Below are 18162 nucleotides of genomic sequence, written 5' to 3'. Positions count from 1 at the left end.
ACCATTTACATGGAGTCTGGTGGGTTTAGGATGCTTAAATTACTGATTATTTACATGGAGTCTGGTGGGTTCAGGATGCTTAAAGTACTGATTATTTACATGGAGTCTGGTGGGTTTAGCGACACAAGACTCAGCAATTCAATATATATAATTAGCTTTAATTTTAAATACATACAGTGCTGTTTTAATGGTGACAAGTTAATTGGCTTAACCTTTTAGAGCTATATCTTTTTAAAACCTATTCAAGACCTTTCTGTTTACCAGAAACAGCTATGAAGTAGCTAGCGCTAAACACACCAGACTCCATTTAAAAAATAGTACTTTTAGCGAGTATAGAGACAACATATATTTTCACATGTAAATCGGTAAACTATGTTTTTATTTCAACCAACCCTAGAGTTGTGATGGTGAGAAAAGTGTAGAGAAGCCCCAAAACGGCTTTTCATAGCTTTATTTGGTTTCTGTCAACTTTGATTCAAGTGTGTTTTACGATGCTTAAAGTACTGATTATTTACATGGAGTCTGGTGGGTTTAGCGACACAAGCCTCAGCAATTCAATATATATATAATTTGCTTAAATTTTAAATACATACAGTGTTGATTTAATGGTGAAGTGTTAATTGGCTTAACCTTTTAGAGCTATACCTTTTTAAAACCTATTTAAGACCTTTCTGTTTACCAGAAACAGCTATGAAGAAGCTAGCGCTAAACCCACAAGGCTCCATTCAAAAAATAGTACTTTTAGCGTGAATAGATTTACATGGAGTCTGGTGGGTTTAGCATGCTTAAATTACTGATTATTTACATATAGTCTGGTGAGTCTAGCGAGTGTATGTATGTGTGTGTGTGAGTCTTCGGTGTGTGTGTGTGTTGTGTGTGTGTGAGTGTATTTGTGTGTGTGTGTGTGTATATGTATGTGGTTGTGTGTTTGTGTGTATGTGTGTGTGAGTGTGTGTGCGTGTATGTGTGTGTATTATTGTGTGTGTTGGTAGGTGCTTGTGTGTGTGAAGAAAGAGGGAGATGTATTTTTGACAGGATGTCATAAAGAAGTACTACATTACCCACAATGCTAAGTGTTACTATGTTTCTGATTGGTGGAGATGGCTCTCTGTGTGTATGGGTGTGTGTGTTTTGGGTGTGTGTTGTGTTTGTGTGTGTGTGTATGTGGTGTATGTGAGAGAGAATGTGTGTGGGTTTGTGTTTGTGTTTATGTGTGTGTGTGTGTGTTTGAGAGAGAGAATGTGTGTGTGCGTGTGTGTGGGTGTGTGTGTGATATTGTGGTGTATGGGTGTGTGTGTGTGTGCGTGTGCGTGTGTGTGTTAGACAAGGGAGATGTATGTTTGACAGGATGTCATAAAGAAGTACTACATTACCCACAATGCTAAGTGTTACTATGTTTCTGATTGGTGGAGATCGCTCTCTGTGTGTATGGGTGTGTGTGTGGGTGTGTGAGTGTGTGTGTGTATGTATGTGTGTGTGTGTGTGTATGAGTGTGTGTGTGTGTGTGTGTGTGTGGGTGTGTGTGTATGGGTGTGTGTCTGTGTGTGTGTGAGAGAGAGAATGTGTGTGTGTTTGTGTGTGTGAGAGAGAATGTGTGTGTGTATGTGTGTGTGTGTGTGTGTGTGAGAGAGAGAATGTGTGTGGTGTGTGTGTGTGTGTGTAGAATGTGTGTGAGTGTGTATGGGTGTGTGTGTGGGTGTGTGTGTGAGTGTGTGTGTGTGTGTGTTAGAGAGAATGTGTGTGCGTGTGTATGTGTGTGTGTGTGTGTGAGAAAGAATGTGTGTGAGTGTGTGTATGGGTGTGTGTGTGGGTGTGTGTGTGAGTGTGTGTGTGTGTGTGAGAGAGAGAATGTGTGTGTGTGTGTGAGAGAGAATGTGTGTGAGTGTGTATGGGTGTGTGTTTGTGTGGGTGTGAGTGTGTGTGTGTGCGTTTGTTTTTATAACCTGGTGGGGTCCAAGACCTGAAATATGACTCACGCCATGGGGACCGGTTTTCCCCCTGGGGTCCAAAACTCGGTCCCCAGAGGCACAAGCATTGGAATCAATAGAAAACCGCCTGCTGATATGCCTGGTGCAATTTTCTTGAAAAAAAAAAATGGTCCCCATGGAGTTCATTTTTCCGATTTTGTGTGTGCACCTAGTGGTCAGAGGTGGTATTGCGGTTGGTGAATTTGCACTGGTGGGGTCATTTTCCTGACAAAAGTGTGTAAGTGTGTATAAGTGTGTATATCATAATAAGCTTAAAATGTTGTGTATATCTTTGGTCTACCCACTTTAATGTGATCAGACATTTATATTTTAAATTACTTTTCCCATTTAATCATTAAACTTCCTTTCAAAGTGGTTTTATTCTTTGAAAGAAATGCATGATAACAACAATTTTGTAGGCCTAAATAAAACAAAACTATAACTATAAGCATATAAATTAATAACTAAAGATAAACAATAATTTCAAAATAATAGGGGTATACTATATATATATTTTTTATATAAGTTTTTTATTTTTTATTCTATTTATTATTTTTTTTATTTTTTCAATAATTGGTACACTACCAGGAATATTACAGTATAGGAGAGCAGAAATTAAAACCATTTTAACATATTAGATACTTGGACACCAGTAAAGTCCAGGGGTTTATATTTTAATTAAAATGAGCCAATGTATCATTGAGGTCAATAGGTGCCATATGCACATTTAAAAAATAGTTTGTTATATACTATTTTGAATTATGACCTGTTTTCCTTTACTTACATAGACATTTCCACCATAAATTGGTGCATACATTTTTGCAAATTCTATTTTCTTTTATTATTAAATACTTGTTCTTTGTTATTGATTAGACTGACTTTTGTTTTTATGGTCAAGCAAACTAAGTGATTTGGTCATCTCAAAGAGGGGATCAGTCACAATTGGATCAACCAGAAGAAATAAATACATTTTGTGCTGTATAGACGAATGTGGATATTAGAAATTCTTGTTATTTATAGCATTAGGTGGGAGGTAGGCCTACAAAACCTCTTAGCCCCAGAGTCTAAAGGCAGGTTGAGGTGGGACTGCAGACTATGGCTGCCCACTGCTCCCATGTAGTTAGAATGGGTTAAATGCCAGAGCTTATATGTGTACATGTACTTAGCAAATAAAATAAATATTATTATATGATGTGTATACATCATCAAAATACACTATTTATGTCATGTTAAATATCTCAAGCCAATATTTCAATCCAAACCTCAAGCAAGTGAACGACACAAACATAGCAAGCCATCATATAATTATTACTAGTCCAACAGCAAGATGCCCAGTCTGTCAGCAGACTTTTATTTTGAGAAGCTCTCGCTAACGACAAAAGGCCAGTCTGGAATTTACCCTTGCTTGGTCACTCTCCTTTTCTCTTCTTAGCTTTCTCAGTGTCTTCTCTTCGATCTCCTAATCTCTGGCATGATGTATGTAGAGGCTTCTTAACCCAGTTCTGTTGCCCACTCGCACGGTGCTGGTTCTGGCATGACACAGGCGCTGCTCTCCACCAGCATTTATTTCCCCCCATGCCCCGGCCTTCCAGCGGTCTAAAACTCCTGTTCTAATGGGGTAAACAACCAACATTCCCCAGTGCTTCAAGCTCAGAGTCCTGGCAGCATGGCTAACTGAGCTAACTGAGTTTAGGGTTACTTTAGCAACGAGTAAAGCTTTCTGTACATTAGGAAACTCCGTAAATCACAGAATCGGGGGAGAGCAGCCAAAGGACATTAGAGGGAAACCCATTTTCACGCTACATAATGTGAGAAAAGGTGATCGGGCCCACTGTGGAAATGACAAAGGCCCAGTTTTCCTATTACAAGTCAGAGTAACATCAAAATTATTCTAAAGCTGTTATTTTAAGGTAAAACAAATTACAATATGTTGCTTTTAGACATCTTTAAATTCAACAGACATAATACCTTTATTTATAACATAATGTACCAATACTGACAGATTGAACTGACTGAAAAAACAATTACTGAGGCTGCTAAGTTAGCTAACAAACCAGTTGCAATTAAATCTTTTTTAGCCTAAAAAATTAACAAAACCCACCCTTTTGTTTTTTTCCCTTAAGTTGAGGCTGCAGTTAGCTGTGATCTGTTAGCCTATACAAACTGAGGATGCAGTTAGCTGTACTCTGTTAGCCTATACAAACTGAGGCTGCAGTTAGCTGTACTCTGTTAGCCTATATTAGTTCAGGCTGCAGTTGACAGTACTCTGTTAGCCTATATAAGTTCAGGCTGCAGGTGACAGTACTCTGTTAGCCTATATAAGTTCAGGCTGCAGTTAACAGTACTCTGTTAGCCTATATAAATTCAGGCTGCAGTTAGCAGTGCTCTGTGAGCCTATATACATTCAGGTTGCAGTTGACAGTACTCTGTTAGCCTATATAAGTTGAGGCTGCAGTTAACAGTATTCTGTTAGCCTATATAAATTCAGGTTGCAGTTAGCAGTGCTCTGTTAGCCTATATAAGTTCAGGCTGCAGTTAACAGTACTCTGTTAGCCTATATAAGTTCAGGCTGCAGTTAACAGTACTCTGTTAGCCTATATAAGTTCAGGCTGCAGTTAACAGTGCTCTGTTAGCCTATATAAGTTCAGGCTGCAGTTGACAGTGCTCTGTTAGCCTATATAAGTTGAGGCTGCAGTTAGCAGTACTCTGTTAGCCTATATAAGTTCAGGCTGCAGTTAGCAGTACTCTGTTAGCCTATACAAACTAAGGCTGCAGTTAAAAGAAGAAGACAGTACAGAACAAAAGACAAGAGGCACATCTGGATGGGGTTTTGGTCGAAAGAATGATCCACTATTTCACACGTCAAAGACACAGTATGATTTAGCAACCACACAAGATAGCTTGTATTGAGTGCCAGCCAGTTTTAATGTGACTACTGTATTTCAACTAAGTTACATTCCATTACTACTGGTTCAAGTAATCAATGTTCAGATTATAACATTGACTAAGGCTGCGTTCCAGACAATCTGAACTTGAATATTTCCAACCTCCTACTAGTTCATGCACAATGTAACCGGCCCAGTGCCTGCCTGTACTTGTTATTTACTATTAGCAAGCTTGTTGATGACTACAATGATGATAGCATAGTGGTGGAAGTCACAGTTTTAGTGGTTCTCTCTCTGTGCTTTGCTTTCTCGTTCTCTCTCAGTGAGATTTATTTGTGATAGATTGATTAATGCTGGCAATAACATTACTTGCAAGTTGCACCAGTAACTTAGTTGTTAATGTTCGTTAGCTGACAGAGACAGGTAGTTGCTGTCAGCTAGCTGCAAGTTTCTATACTGTAAATGTAGTTTAAGACTTTTTTCAGTTTTACGGTTTCTTTTGCCAGGCTTTGCCCTCTCTGTCATACACAGAGCAGAGCAGTAGTCATGGTGTTTCACAGGACTGCTCCTCAAATCCAGTACCTCCTAAGCCGCTGCCTCGCAGCCCAGTTGCCCAAACACCAGTACCCCACCGATCCCATTACTCTCCCATTACCCCACGCACTAACTTTACGACCCGAGGCAGTGTTCTGGTGCTGCAGTATAACTGACAATAGCAAAGGCTTTAACAGCCTTGCACCATCTCAGCCCAATGCCTTTGTTTTCCCTAAGCGTGACTTTGGCCACACTGCATGCACATTCAGTTAGACTGTAATGTGTCAAAAGAGATGTGGTGGTAACAGGTGAAGGTATCAGATGGTAAATAAAATTCTAACGTGTAACACTGAGTAAAACACTGTAAGATTCAATGAAAGATTAGATAATAATTCAATAACTGAGGACAGTTGTTATGTTGTGGTTATATCACAGCTAAGGGGGATTGTTTGGCCTGATGCAAAGCATCATCCAGTATGGCAATATGACAGTAATAGGCACATTCCAATTAAAATGAAAAATAAATAAATAAATAAATAATATTCACAATAGAATAGGCCCGCCAGGGCTGACTGCCTGCATATACCAAGGCAGTTGCTATGGAGCGCAGCACAGGAAAAGCTAGCCTTCACTAGCAGCTAGCACAGACAAACACATTTCTTTTGCATAACACTAAAGAAAGTCACACTATAACACAAACTATACGATCGAGGCAGCGGTAGAGCAGCAACTCGTGTTCTGCGCTGTTAAATGACTGCTTTTGAATGAATGTTTTTGTTAAAACGGCTTCAGTTCCCCATCGTAAAGGGCTGTCTGACAGCAAGGTAAAGCCATGAAAGTATTCTAAATATAGCGGGGATACTTGTGTATGGGCAGTTTCCCTCCGTGGCACCAGCTATCTGTTTATTAGTCAACAAAAAATGTTTTTATTTGTATATAAAGTAATGAATAATTACTATGATTTAAAGCTTTAGATGATAAAATAAAAAAAAGTGCAAATTATATCTTACAGTACTAAAGAACATGCGTATTTGCTGCACAGAACCGGGCCTGAATGGAACACCACTCAGTTCAAAATTCCTATATGTAAACTCTGGGCAAAACCATCTACCCTAAAATTAAGGATATTAAAAGTGTATACAAATATTTTTCTTTTGGATGCAATTATAATTTGGTGAAACACAACTCAACAATACCATGCAATATAATTATATCATGCCCACACTAAATCAAAGAAGTGAGGGAGGAATACACCTTTCCTGACTTTTTTGGTCCCCACCTGTCACGGGGATTCAGCTTCTGACCATTAGAACACACTTTTCCTGACTTTTTCGGTCCCCACCTCGACCTCGCCCATCCCCCACCCACACGAGAGCTGCTGACAGTGAGTGGGCGGCAGCATGTGCAGGTGCAGTAGAAGCAAGCAGGAGCACAAGCTGGCAGCAGCACAGACAGAAGGTGCTCCTACAGACACTAATGGACGAGGAACACATGGAAACGAATGCTAGGTAAGTAACCTTACACTAAACTGTTTTAGTAATTATTAATTAAGCATGTTTTTAGTCTTAGGTTTGCAGCTAATTTTTATATTAGCATGGTTTGCCAATGCTAACAATGGCTAAGTTGTCACCAGCTAGCTAGCTAGTGTTACAATATTGTTAGCCAACTCTAACATTAGCTACACTTTTGAGTTGGTATTTCAGCATTTTTTTCAGTTATGGACTGCTGGTCTCCACTTCTGTATAGTTATACTATTACTAACATTATAAAGTTAGCTACTATTCATGTGTGAGGGAGCAAGGGGCTAAGGAGAGAAAATTAGGATGTTTAATGAGCATTTCTCACCTGCTACAGTAATCAGTAATGTTAATGTTAGCTACCATAACTACCAATGTTCAGTATCTTTCTAGAATAAGTTCTTAATTCAGGGCTAAACGAGTTATACACCTAAAGTTTAACAAACAGCAGCTGAGTTGCTGTTAAACAATGGGCTAATTATTTTCTAATCTTAAAGAAAATCATGAATTAGTTTTACTCTTCTCATTCATATCAGTGGTTTTGCTTGCACAATTTACTTTAATTCTGTTAAACAATGGTGTCAGAGCAGCCATACAGTGCAGTGAGACAGACCAACACATTCTTTTTTTACACAACAACGTAGATGCACAGAGCGTAGCTTTTCCTCACAGTGCAAAAAGTGTCTGAATGTAACAGTCAAATGTGAAGTGGTGGAAACTGACTTATTAGACTTCTACAGGCTGCTTTGTGTAAAGTTTCAGCTGTTATTTGAAATCTGAGGAGGCATTTCTACAAATATCTCTGCTTTCATTCTGCCACACCTGAAGTGCTGTCTGTTGTTCTGCACATGGTCACATTTAACCTGGTTAATTATCAGTAAACAGACTGATAAGAGCCCATAAACTTCATTCAAGCGATTGTATCATCTCTATAACCATCTTTTAAGTAAGGGAGATTTTTTTGTCTCTGTATAGGTTTAAAGTGATGGTTCGGAGTAATTTCACCCTAGGGTCCTTTGCACCATGACCTCGAGCCAAACACTCCCACAGAAGTTTTTCACCTGGGTCTAACATTGGGAGAGTTAGCGTAGAGTAGCGTTATCAGCTGAATAGCTTAGCGCAGGGGCAATGGATCCGAGAGTGTCTCTTGTACATTACCCCACTAATAATGCCCGAAATGCTGTTACTAGCACTCTTACTGCCCGGTAGTAGCAGCAGCAGCAGCAGAGAGCAGAAGCCAGCAGGCAGGTGTTATTTACATACACTTCTGGTGTACTTACAAACTTTACAATCCATCGTTTTATGAGTGCATAACCTATTTGTACTACTGTAGACGTTTGGTATCATTTCGGGCATTATTAGTGGGGTAATGTTAAGAGACACTTCGGATCCATTAGCCCCTGCGCTAAGCTATTCAGCTGATAAGGCTACTCTATGCTAACTCTCCCAATTCCGATCAGGTGAAAAGCTTCTGGAGGAGTATTTGGCTCGAGGTCATGGTGCAAAGGACCCTAGGGTGAAATTACTCAGAACCATCACTTTAAGCATGGACTTGATTTTCTTATCGCCACAAGCTCCAAACATAACCTTGTTATTTGTTACTCAATGAAACTTAACTGTAGAGTAGCTACTAGGCACCCTTCAAATTACAGATATTTAAAAAAATTATGAAAAGAACGATGGGATACATACAGATGTTACATCAACTGTTTGTGTTTAACCACTTGCAGGCAGAGTGCAGGATACACCAGGCTGAAGACACGCTTACAACGCCTAAGGGAGCATCATAATACATCTTTATCGGGAACATGGAATCCGTAAAACACCAAAGCAAGGTAATAATAAGGTGGAATTTTAAATGTGATACAATAATTTAATATTCATACAAACATTCAAATTAACCTGTCTTTTCAATGGGGCCTCTTATAGTTTATGTTTTAGTTTTTAATAAAGAAAACTGTGTAGGAGGGTAGTGCCCTGGCTCTTAAGCTCTTTGTGAAATCAGGTGAACAGTGCAGTACTCTGAAAGTCACCCACATCGGTGGGAAACATCTCTCCTCTCTCCGTTGACTTGTATTGTGTGAAGTTTTCCTCTTTATTCTGTCTGCTAGAAAACAGAAACATGTCTAAAAGCTGCTGTGTGGCAGTATTCACTACCAACAAAGTAAAGAACCCAGAACTTAAGTTCTTAAGGGAGAATGGAGAGACACAACGCTAACGATATGTCAGACGTTACGTTTAGTTAAACGTACAATATGTAACTTTATGCCGCTAGGGGTCTCTCAACCAAAACAATGGACGGTGAAACTGGAATTATGGGAGTTTTTAGTGTTAAACACCTTCGCTGCCGGTTAGAATCTTTTATATATGTCAATGGTTAGAATGATTCAGTTCACGGACAAGTTTACCCGTTCAAGTTTATTCACGTTACGTTTAGTAACGTTTATTCATGTTATTGTAATAAAATAGCTGCAGTTTCCCCAACATAATTACGTTTTTCTTGATTAGATTTTTATTTGTAGCTGACCAGTTAGCTAGTGAGCCAGCAAGCTAACAGTAGCCAGCAGCTAAAACACAAAATATTTCACATATCAATGTCACCTTTTGGATGGTTTCAACACCAGGGCGGACGGGGTTTGTTGTAACGCTAGCTAGCTACTAAACGAGGCTGAGAGACGGGTGTGGGTGGGGATTGTCGGGGAATCTCTGCGAGCGAAGCCAGGACGTTCGATGCCGGTTGTGCAGCATCATAACATCTCCCAGCTGCCCCGAATTATCTCCCCTTCACTTTTCAGTAATCTTAACTTTTCGTTTTGGTGCTTAACCCACCTTTTGTCAGGTTAATTTAGCTAACCGTAAAGACAGCTAAACGCGAAGGGGGGAGAAATTCGGCAGGGAGGAGATTTTCGGCACATACACCGGGAGCGCTACGGAGATGTAGCTCGCTACCACTATGGATGGCCGCTGTTGTGACTCGGTGCTGGGTCTGATATAGTCCGTTTCGTTTAATTAAACTGCCGTTAGCGTCGTAAGCACCAGGCACTGGAGATACGTTCTGGCCGGGGGGTTGCTGTAATGGAAGTAGCTGGCTGATAGCTGACTGGGGGCTAACGGTAACTAGCTAGCTTTATGTCCCGGGGCTGTTGTCAGCTGTCATCCCGACTGAGTCTCTCTGCGCCGGGAGAGTGAGGCAGACAGACCGGGGTGTGCTAGCTGGATAAATTAGCATTAGATTAATCGTCTATCTACAGCTAACGTTAACATTACTAGTGAAGTTATTCGTGGGTTAGCTCAGTCCTGTTAGCTGTGGTCGAAACAGTCATACTAAAAATAACTGTATTAGTGTGTTGAACGATGTTGTAACCTCATAATGTTACCCACAAAGCTTTAGCATCAACGTTAGCACATTGTAGTAACGTCAAGCTGGTATCGATTTTGAACTTTCAAAATAGATAAGATCTCTGTTGTATTACTGTGATAAAAAGTGGGATGTAATTAATCACAAAATGATGCTGTATGGCAAAAAAAAGCAGTATTACGGTTACAAGCATTTTTTTTTCTGCGACATTGTATGATTTACAATTACTCCTGAACGTATCATCTTGGTGCCAGTGTTCTGACGGAAGTTAGAGTAACCACACAGTGAAAGGTTATACGACGCCACTGACGGGCGACTAAAGGAAACGTGCCGTGTTTGAAAATAAAATAACCGATTTCTCTGGGTTTGACATTTGGTGGAAACATTTGGGATAGTGTAAGAACACAACTCATAAAAATATATAACATAGGTATGGTCATTTTTAGACATTTTAAAGCAGAAATGTTACATATTGTACCTTTAACATTTAATTACCAGGTCAAATATCCAAATCTTAGTTTTAGGCTAACTATATGTCTATAGGTTAAGCTAAAACATGTAACATCAGACATGTCTTTAGATTAGTGTCAGAATCCTACAGTTTCTCCATTCTCTGCTGATTCCTCACATCTGTATCCACTTTTCTCTTCATAAAGCTCAGTTTTTTGGGATCAGCAGCTTATAAAAACTTAAGTTCTGGGTTCTTTACCCTGTTCGTAGTGAATATCAGCACTTTTAGACATTTCTGTTGTTAGTTAGCAGATGAAATAAAGAGGAGAAACCCTCACACAATATCTGGTGGGGGCAGGACTTAAATGCGCCCTTTCTCTATGACGCCCACTCTCCCTCCATGCTGCCAGTGCCCTGAGTTCCTCAGTTTGTCCACTGACAAAAAGTCAGCCAGATGCTGGCAGTAGTACAGGCGCTGGCGGCATGGAGGGAGGTCAATGCCAAACTCATGGTGTGATCGCAACCGTAGCGTGATGAAGCGGGAGATAGACAACTTTTTAAAACATACGCACTATGAAGAATAGAAAACAACTGCCGAGATTATGGGAAAACGTTTTATTTATCTGATTCACTGCTCATTTTATTTCTATAGTTTGTAGCTGACTTTACTAGCTGGCTTCTCTATTGGCTGTTGCAAAAGGTGACATCCCTTACGTTATAAAAACCAGCCTCTGGAGACTCAACCAGCTGAGTTGGAACGCCATTGGCTTACTTGAGTTGAGTTAAGACAGGCCTGTTCAGACCCCTGCAACTTTTACTTGCTACGTTCTAAAATTTCATCTAATTGCGAATCTTTGGTCTGAACTGAGCTTAATAGTTTACTTCAACCTGGCTTTAATGACTATGATTTATATATCTTTTTTTTCCTAAATTCTAGATACTTTGCTCCCTTAACCTGAAAAACTGTAAGGGAAGCATGCCATGCTTATAACAGAAACACTGTGATATAGTGATTATTTTGCCAGTGCTTTATATTGTTTTTACCCCCACAGGAAGTAAGCCTAGATTCTGAGAGTTCACATGATGAGGTTGGTGATGACCCAGATGTACCACCCCTGAGGAGAACTAACAGCGTATCTGTAAGTTTGCATGATTAAAACAAGCTGGACACCTAACTTATACAAAAGAAAATAAACAGACAGGATAATTCTTGGGAGATGGTCGGCAGGTTGGCAGTGAATCCTGAGCGTAAGGTCCCATATGACTAGACTATGCTGAAACAGCAGTTACTTTACCTAAGTAAATACATTGTGTAGTTCCTTTTTAGCAATAGTTTTTTTTTAGATGCTATTGTTTCTAAAAAGCATAATTTGTCACATCATATGTAAAGAAGAATTCCATTTTACAATGTGCATCTCAGATCACATATTCACGGACTGTGACCACTACTACTGTCATTACTAAACATTGTGCCAAAATATGACAATAACGTCACCGTCAGTTGGCATATTTGCTAGCTAATCACCGTTTAAGTAAAAAACTGCACATAGATAGAACCTTAGGATAACTTTGCATGAAACACACGTTACACACAGTTTAGCAACAAGCTACTGTAGCTGTCATATGAGGGGACCCGCATTAGTGCGGTTTTCATGGTAAATCAGCCAGTTAAGTGAGTGATGAACATATACTTCCTGATTAAACTAAATCAGCTAAGCTTTAGTTCATTAGTTCATACAAAAAATTTAAAAAGGATATTAAAATACTGTGGAAAAAGCGATAATTTATCCACAGCGCTCATATTTAGTGATTGGCAAGTATGGAATCCAGTTTACTACTTAAATACAATTGTAACAGTGACCACACACAACACTAGAACACAATTTGATAGCTGCGCCAACAAAAAACTTGTTCAAAGAACCAGAAACCAATAAAATCAGGAAGGTGCTTCTATCATTTCATTGCTTCAAGAATTGTTGCTTCATGCAGCAGCTCTGCCAAGCAATACAAAGATGCCAGAAAACTGAAGTAGAGCCCTGTTGACTGGCTTCACCTACAGCAATGTGATGTTTTTTTGACAGTCTAGTTTGCATACTCAGATTAGGTGACCATTGGTTAATTGTTGTACAGTGATTGATAATTTTGGTGGAGTATTTGCAAAATGTTTTTTTCCCCCATATCTGGTTTTCCACAGTGGCAACCTACATATTTTTCATTTCAAAAACTATTTATTCTTCTGATAGGAACCTTAATATCCAACAGAGGACAGAGAACAGCGGACCTCCGATGAGCCTGGCAGTGTTGAACCTGCAGCCACAGGTAACCCACAGACTGAGGCCATGACACCTGATACTAGGGCTGCACAATTAATCAAATTTAATCACGATCACGATTTTGGCTTCCCATGATCAAATTTGCATGATCGACGATATTTAAAATGCGTCATTCTGTTCATAGAACGGCTCTTTTTTTCAATCCAGCGCTCCTTAAACCACTGTCTGATCACGTGCCTCCATGAGCCAATCAGAGTTGTTCCCTGCACCACACAGCTTAGTTTTTAGATGTAGACAGTCACAGAGGACAGAGAGTAACATGAGGAAAATTACACAACAGGTAGCAGTCGGTCATCATAAGCCGGTCACGATGTTTACCAGTTTACCAGTAAACGCAACATTGTGTCCCGTCTAATTTGTTTTTCATACAACAGCAGTGACCATAGTGCTATTTTGTGTCTTTTAGCTCATAGCTTTAGCAGCAGACTGTTTGACGTCCCGCTGTTGGAATCCTCTATAGTGAAATACAGTCACACTACACCGTTTAGCTGTCCGCATTTCGCGGTTTGCCGTGTTTAATCCAGTTACTACTGTGGCTAACAGTAGGCTAACGTTACCCGCTGTGTAACGTGTTATTAGTGTTTACTAGCGTGACATGCAGCAATGTTTATGTTGCCTCTAACGTGGGTTTCGGAGCATCAGAGCGCAACACAGACATGTAAGTAGCAGTGTAATGAGCCACCGAAATCCACGTTGCTATTTCGTCAGGTAGATACCTTACGGCAAACGTGCATGTATGGAAAGTGGTCAGACAACAGCTGAAATGGCATACTGCTTCACAGTATCCTTCAATAAAGGAGGAATGTAGCACAATATGGATGTATTATAATTAGCCTATGTGACAATAAATTAGTTTTGGTTAAAGTCAACAAATAATCATGATAATTAATCGTGATCTCAATATTGATCAAAATAATCATTTTGGCCATAATTGTGCAGCCCTACCTTATACCTATCGCCTTGTTTGGTCTTTACCTTTTTCACACAGAACTACTAAACAGTAGGAGTTGGAAGTGAAAAGCCCAGTTGGGAGCGTTAGAGCACTTCGCAGGTGCAGCATTTCTTCCTGCCGAGATTTCTTTGTTTGGTCTAATTGCTATAATACAAAATATCCTGAAGTTAGAATGTTGCCACAACGTAGAGAGCCCATCAGCGGTTAACATGTCTGATTTCCCCCTGAGAGACTGGGCTTAACTCCTTGTCTGACCATTCCATCTGTAACACTAGATGTGCCTACTGTAGCTGCAAATGTGGAAGTCATATTGGATAAAATTATCCATAAAATAAAAATGAAAGCTGTGGCCCATAAACAGGTATTTCACACAGTAAATGCAGGGGAATATGGACCCAACAATTTTTAATAATTTAGGCCCTGTTTTAAAAAATATGCATGACGTTAGTTTTTATGATTGTTATTCTCAAAAATGATAAACCATCAGTCTATATAATAAATACACAGATAACTGACAAAGCAGCCAATAAGTAAATTGTTGCCAGTTAACTGTCAATTTTTGTATTGATATACTCATCCATTATTTTGGCAGGACCCTCAACGTCAAAAAGAAGAAAGGAAACTGAGCCTGACAGTTGGGATCTTAAAACAGGTATTCAACACACTAAGGGCCCTATTTTAACGATCTGAAACGCAAGTATGAAACGCAAAACGCAAGTAGCTTTGTGGGCGGATCTCGGGCGCTGTTGCTATTATACCGGCGGGATAAATGACTCTTGCGCCCGACGCAAATCTAAAATGGGTTGGTCTGAAGTAGCTAGGTGTGGTTTGGGCGTAACGTGCAATAAACCAATCAGAGCGTCATCTCACATTCCCTTTAAGAGCAGGCCTGCTTCTTCCGTGGCGGATTGCTATTATAACGGTGGATTTGCCTGGTGCACGCCAGCGGGAGCTGTCCGGGATGTGGCAAAGTAATAAATGCCCGTCTCACTGGATGGTGATGTTGCTGCGGCCTCTCGGGCGCATCTCCTCAAGTCTGGAGAGGATTGCTGCAGCCATGGAGCGTGGGCCTCCAAACGCACCACCTGCACCTGTTGTGCCCCTTCCTCCTCCCCCAACTCCATCTCCGTCCACCAGCTCCACCAGGAGCACATCGCGCATTACTCCCGGACCAGATCCCGCCGTAGTTCAACATCACGTCTCTTTAACTCCTCTAATATTTCCTCATTTATGTCATCAACACATCCCTGATTCATGGTAATGTTGTGTAAATCACAACAAGCCACGAAGAATGCTGCGACTTTTGAGGACTGTACTGTAAAGTGCCTCCTGATCTATCCAAACACCCGAAGCGCATTTTCAGTAATATTTTCCTTTGTAATTATGTATGGTTTGCAAAAATGGGAACTGCTGCATCCGTTTAGATGAGAGAAGTGTATGCGCTTTGTGCACACGCTACATTATGGCCAAGCATGCGCCCCTAAAATAGCATCTGAATAACGCGCTACTGACTTTAGACTAGCGCCACTGACTTTAGACTAGTACCACTGACTTTAGACCAGGTTTTTCCTGGTCAGTGGCGGAATTGTTTTCTGAAACTGCAAAATAGCATCATATAACATTTGCGCCGGAACACGCCTCCTCTTTTCGCTGAACCGCACCCTGGAGCGCAAACACATTCCCTAATTTACCGACGTGCGTCTGTGGAGGGAAAAGTCCGCTGTGCGTCGGGTGCAAAATAGGAATGATACATGCGTCGGTGTACAAAGGCAATTGCGCTGGGTGCAAGATAGGGCCCTATAGCTTTGTTGCAAATTAGAACTTGCTTACCTGGTTAAATAAACGTTAAATTAATAAATGCACTTCTTGCTGTTTTAAGAGCTCTTCCCTCAGCCCCTCCCTCCATACAGTAACCTATATGAGAACTAGTCGTTCATTTCAATCATCGCCATATTGATCGTGATCCTGATGCTGTTGTTTAGCTGCAATTTTAATGAGAATGACAGTCCTGTTTCCTTTGTAAGCCCTTGATGACATACGGTTTTTCAAGGCTCTAGCTAGCTACATAAACATGACCTGAAGTTAAGTTTTTTTTATGAAGAAAAATGAGCAAATCATTTCAGAGATTGAGAGAAAATGGTGCATTAGTTTACCCCCTGCTAATTATACCCACAGGCTTGTGAGCCTTCAGTTTCTAAGAATAAGTAGAATAAGTATTTCTCTAAGTAGTATAAATACACCTTGGGCAAGTTGAGACTGAGTAGCTTATTTTAAAAATGACACCGCAGTAGTATTGTCTGTTTTCTTGACAGTAACTGTAGGTACTGGGCAGAGTACGTTACCTGATGCAATAAGCATGGTATCTGCCACTGAGCGATAACACCTCTGCTCACAACAGGTGATAACCTGGTTACTAAGTGATAAGTAAATATAGTCAGTGCTTGTGTTATTTGTTTTCTGTTGTCAGCCACTAAGTAGTAGCTTAACGTTTCACACATTAGTCAATAAAACTGATGCTATGAAACAATTAGGTTACCAGGCTGTTTTTATTTTTTACAGGCTTTGACTTGGTGCAGAATATTTGCTTTTAGGATATTGCTCAATTAAAATTATACATTTGATCAAAATAATAATTTTATTGTCACTGTTATTGAATAACATTTTACATCGCCAGACTATGACCCTAATTGTCTTTTTTCTGTTTTTTTATCCGTTTCTTTAGAAACCTCAAAGAAGAGGAGTTGGTCATTGGCAGAGGTCCACGCAGTGGAAAAGACACTAAAATGTGGTAAAGTACCAGGGAAGTCGGAGTGTGTTGCCTGTATTAAGGCTTCACCAGAAGCACTTACAAAATAGATTTATTTCTGTTTCCTTTCATAGCAGTAGAGGCTACAATGATTTTAGCAGTGACTTGTCTGTCAAAGATCCATTAGTCATAATTGGCTGAACTGCATCTGATGTGTAGCTCGACTTCACGGTGGTACTAACAATATGCTCATGCTACAATAAAGTGTTCTAAATACTTAACTTGCAAAATGACAATTTCTATATCATGTTACTTATTAAGTGTTGCGTAGAATTAGTGAAGAAAACTTCTTTTCTTGCATGCCTGAATTATAAATGGCAGTATAATCTGAGCATGGCGTCAGGGTTATGTGCTCGCAAGCAAATTATATTATTTCAACACGCACAGATATGTCTTCCTGCACGCAATTAAAAAATCAAGTTGTACAGGTGACTGTGATCAAGAAACAAGACATACGTAGAGGTGAAGAAGCAGCAAGGATAAGGGAGCAGAAAACACAGGCGTGAGAGTGTCTGCTTTGGGAGCACTGGAGGGAAATCCACCCTCTCACTGGTCACTATGCTTTCAAAGAGGATTTCTGCTGTGCTAATGAAACGGAGCTTTGACAACTTTTCGCAGAAACTAAGGGAAGCACTGGCCCTCTTGGTTAGTCACTTTCAAAGCCCTCTAACCCACACATGGAGCTCCTTAGTCTACCCATTGATTGGCGCTATTGTTACGGAAATCACAGAGTTGGTTTACAGGCAGAATAACTGTTTTTCTGTCTTTATTAATGATAACTCACCTTTTAGAGCATGTTTTTTCCCTTCCGTAATAAAGCAGACATACTTCTGGCGTGTGGTGACTGCTCTGTGTGCCTACTGCCTTGTTTATACACACAGGAATGATAATCTTTGCTTCTCCCATTTTGTTTCGTACTAATAGCTGCCTTTACAACTCTCGATTGGTGAATTAGTGCGTGAAGACTAATATTACGGCCTGTGAAATATTATTTATCAAAGATAAATGTATAATCAAAATAGTTACAACAAATGCAAAGAGGCGTCGCATGTATCAACATGCAAGAACAAGGGTCACAAAGATGCTTGCAGTAAATTCTTCTTGCACTTTCACTGAATGGCAGGAATGCAGTGCTGTAAAGTGCTTCTGGTGAAACTTAATACGAAAGGCAACACGCCTCCGACTTCCCTGGTACTTCACCAGATTTTGTGCATTCTAAAGAGTTGTGCTTCTTGTAAAGTTAAATTAGAGGCAGAACAGGCTTGTAGGATATGTAACTAGATTAATGAAAAATCAGAACCAGCAGCATTGGCTCTGCACAGCACTGTTATAAAATGAACCATTTTATTGCACAAAGTGG

At 40.1% G+C, this 18162-nt stretch overlaps 1 protein-coding gene and 1 long non-coding RNA gene across 3 annotated transcripts in view; one reads left to right on the top strand and one right to left on the bottom strand.

The window, feature by feature from the left end:
• Positions 1–18162, bottom strand: part of LOC120563984 (synaptotagmin-9-like) — a 309829-nt gene that overhangs the window by 64106 nt on the left and 227561 nt on the right. The window lies entirely within an intron of this gene.
• LOC120563986 lies at positions 6341–17171 on the top strand. The gene is made up of 6 exons (XR_005640041.1): positions 6341–6894; positions 8634–8738; positions 11764–11850; positions 12955–13030; positions 14589–14648; positions 16719–17171. It is a non-coding gene; the product is annotated as an uncharacterized LOC120563986 (long non-coding RNA).

Source organism: Perca fluviatilis, chromosome 8 (genome assembly GCF_010015445.1).
Source record: "Perca fluviatilis chromosome 8, GENO_Pfluv_1.0, whole genome shotgun sequence".
Lineage (NCBI taxonomy): Eukaryota > Metazoa > Chordata > Actinopteri > Perciformes > Percidae > Perca > Perca fluviatilis.
The sequence above is the reverse complement of the archived record's forward strand: the minus strand, read 5'-3'. Positions and strand labels throughout refer to the sequence as shown.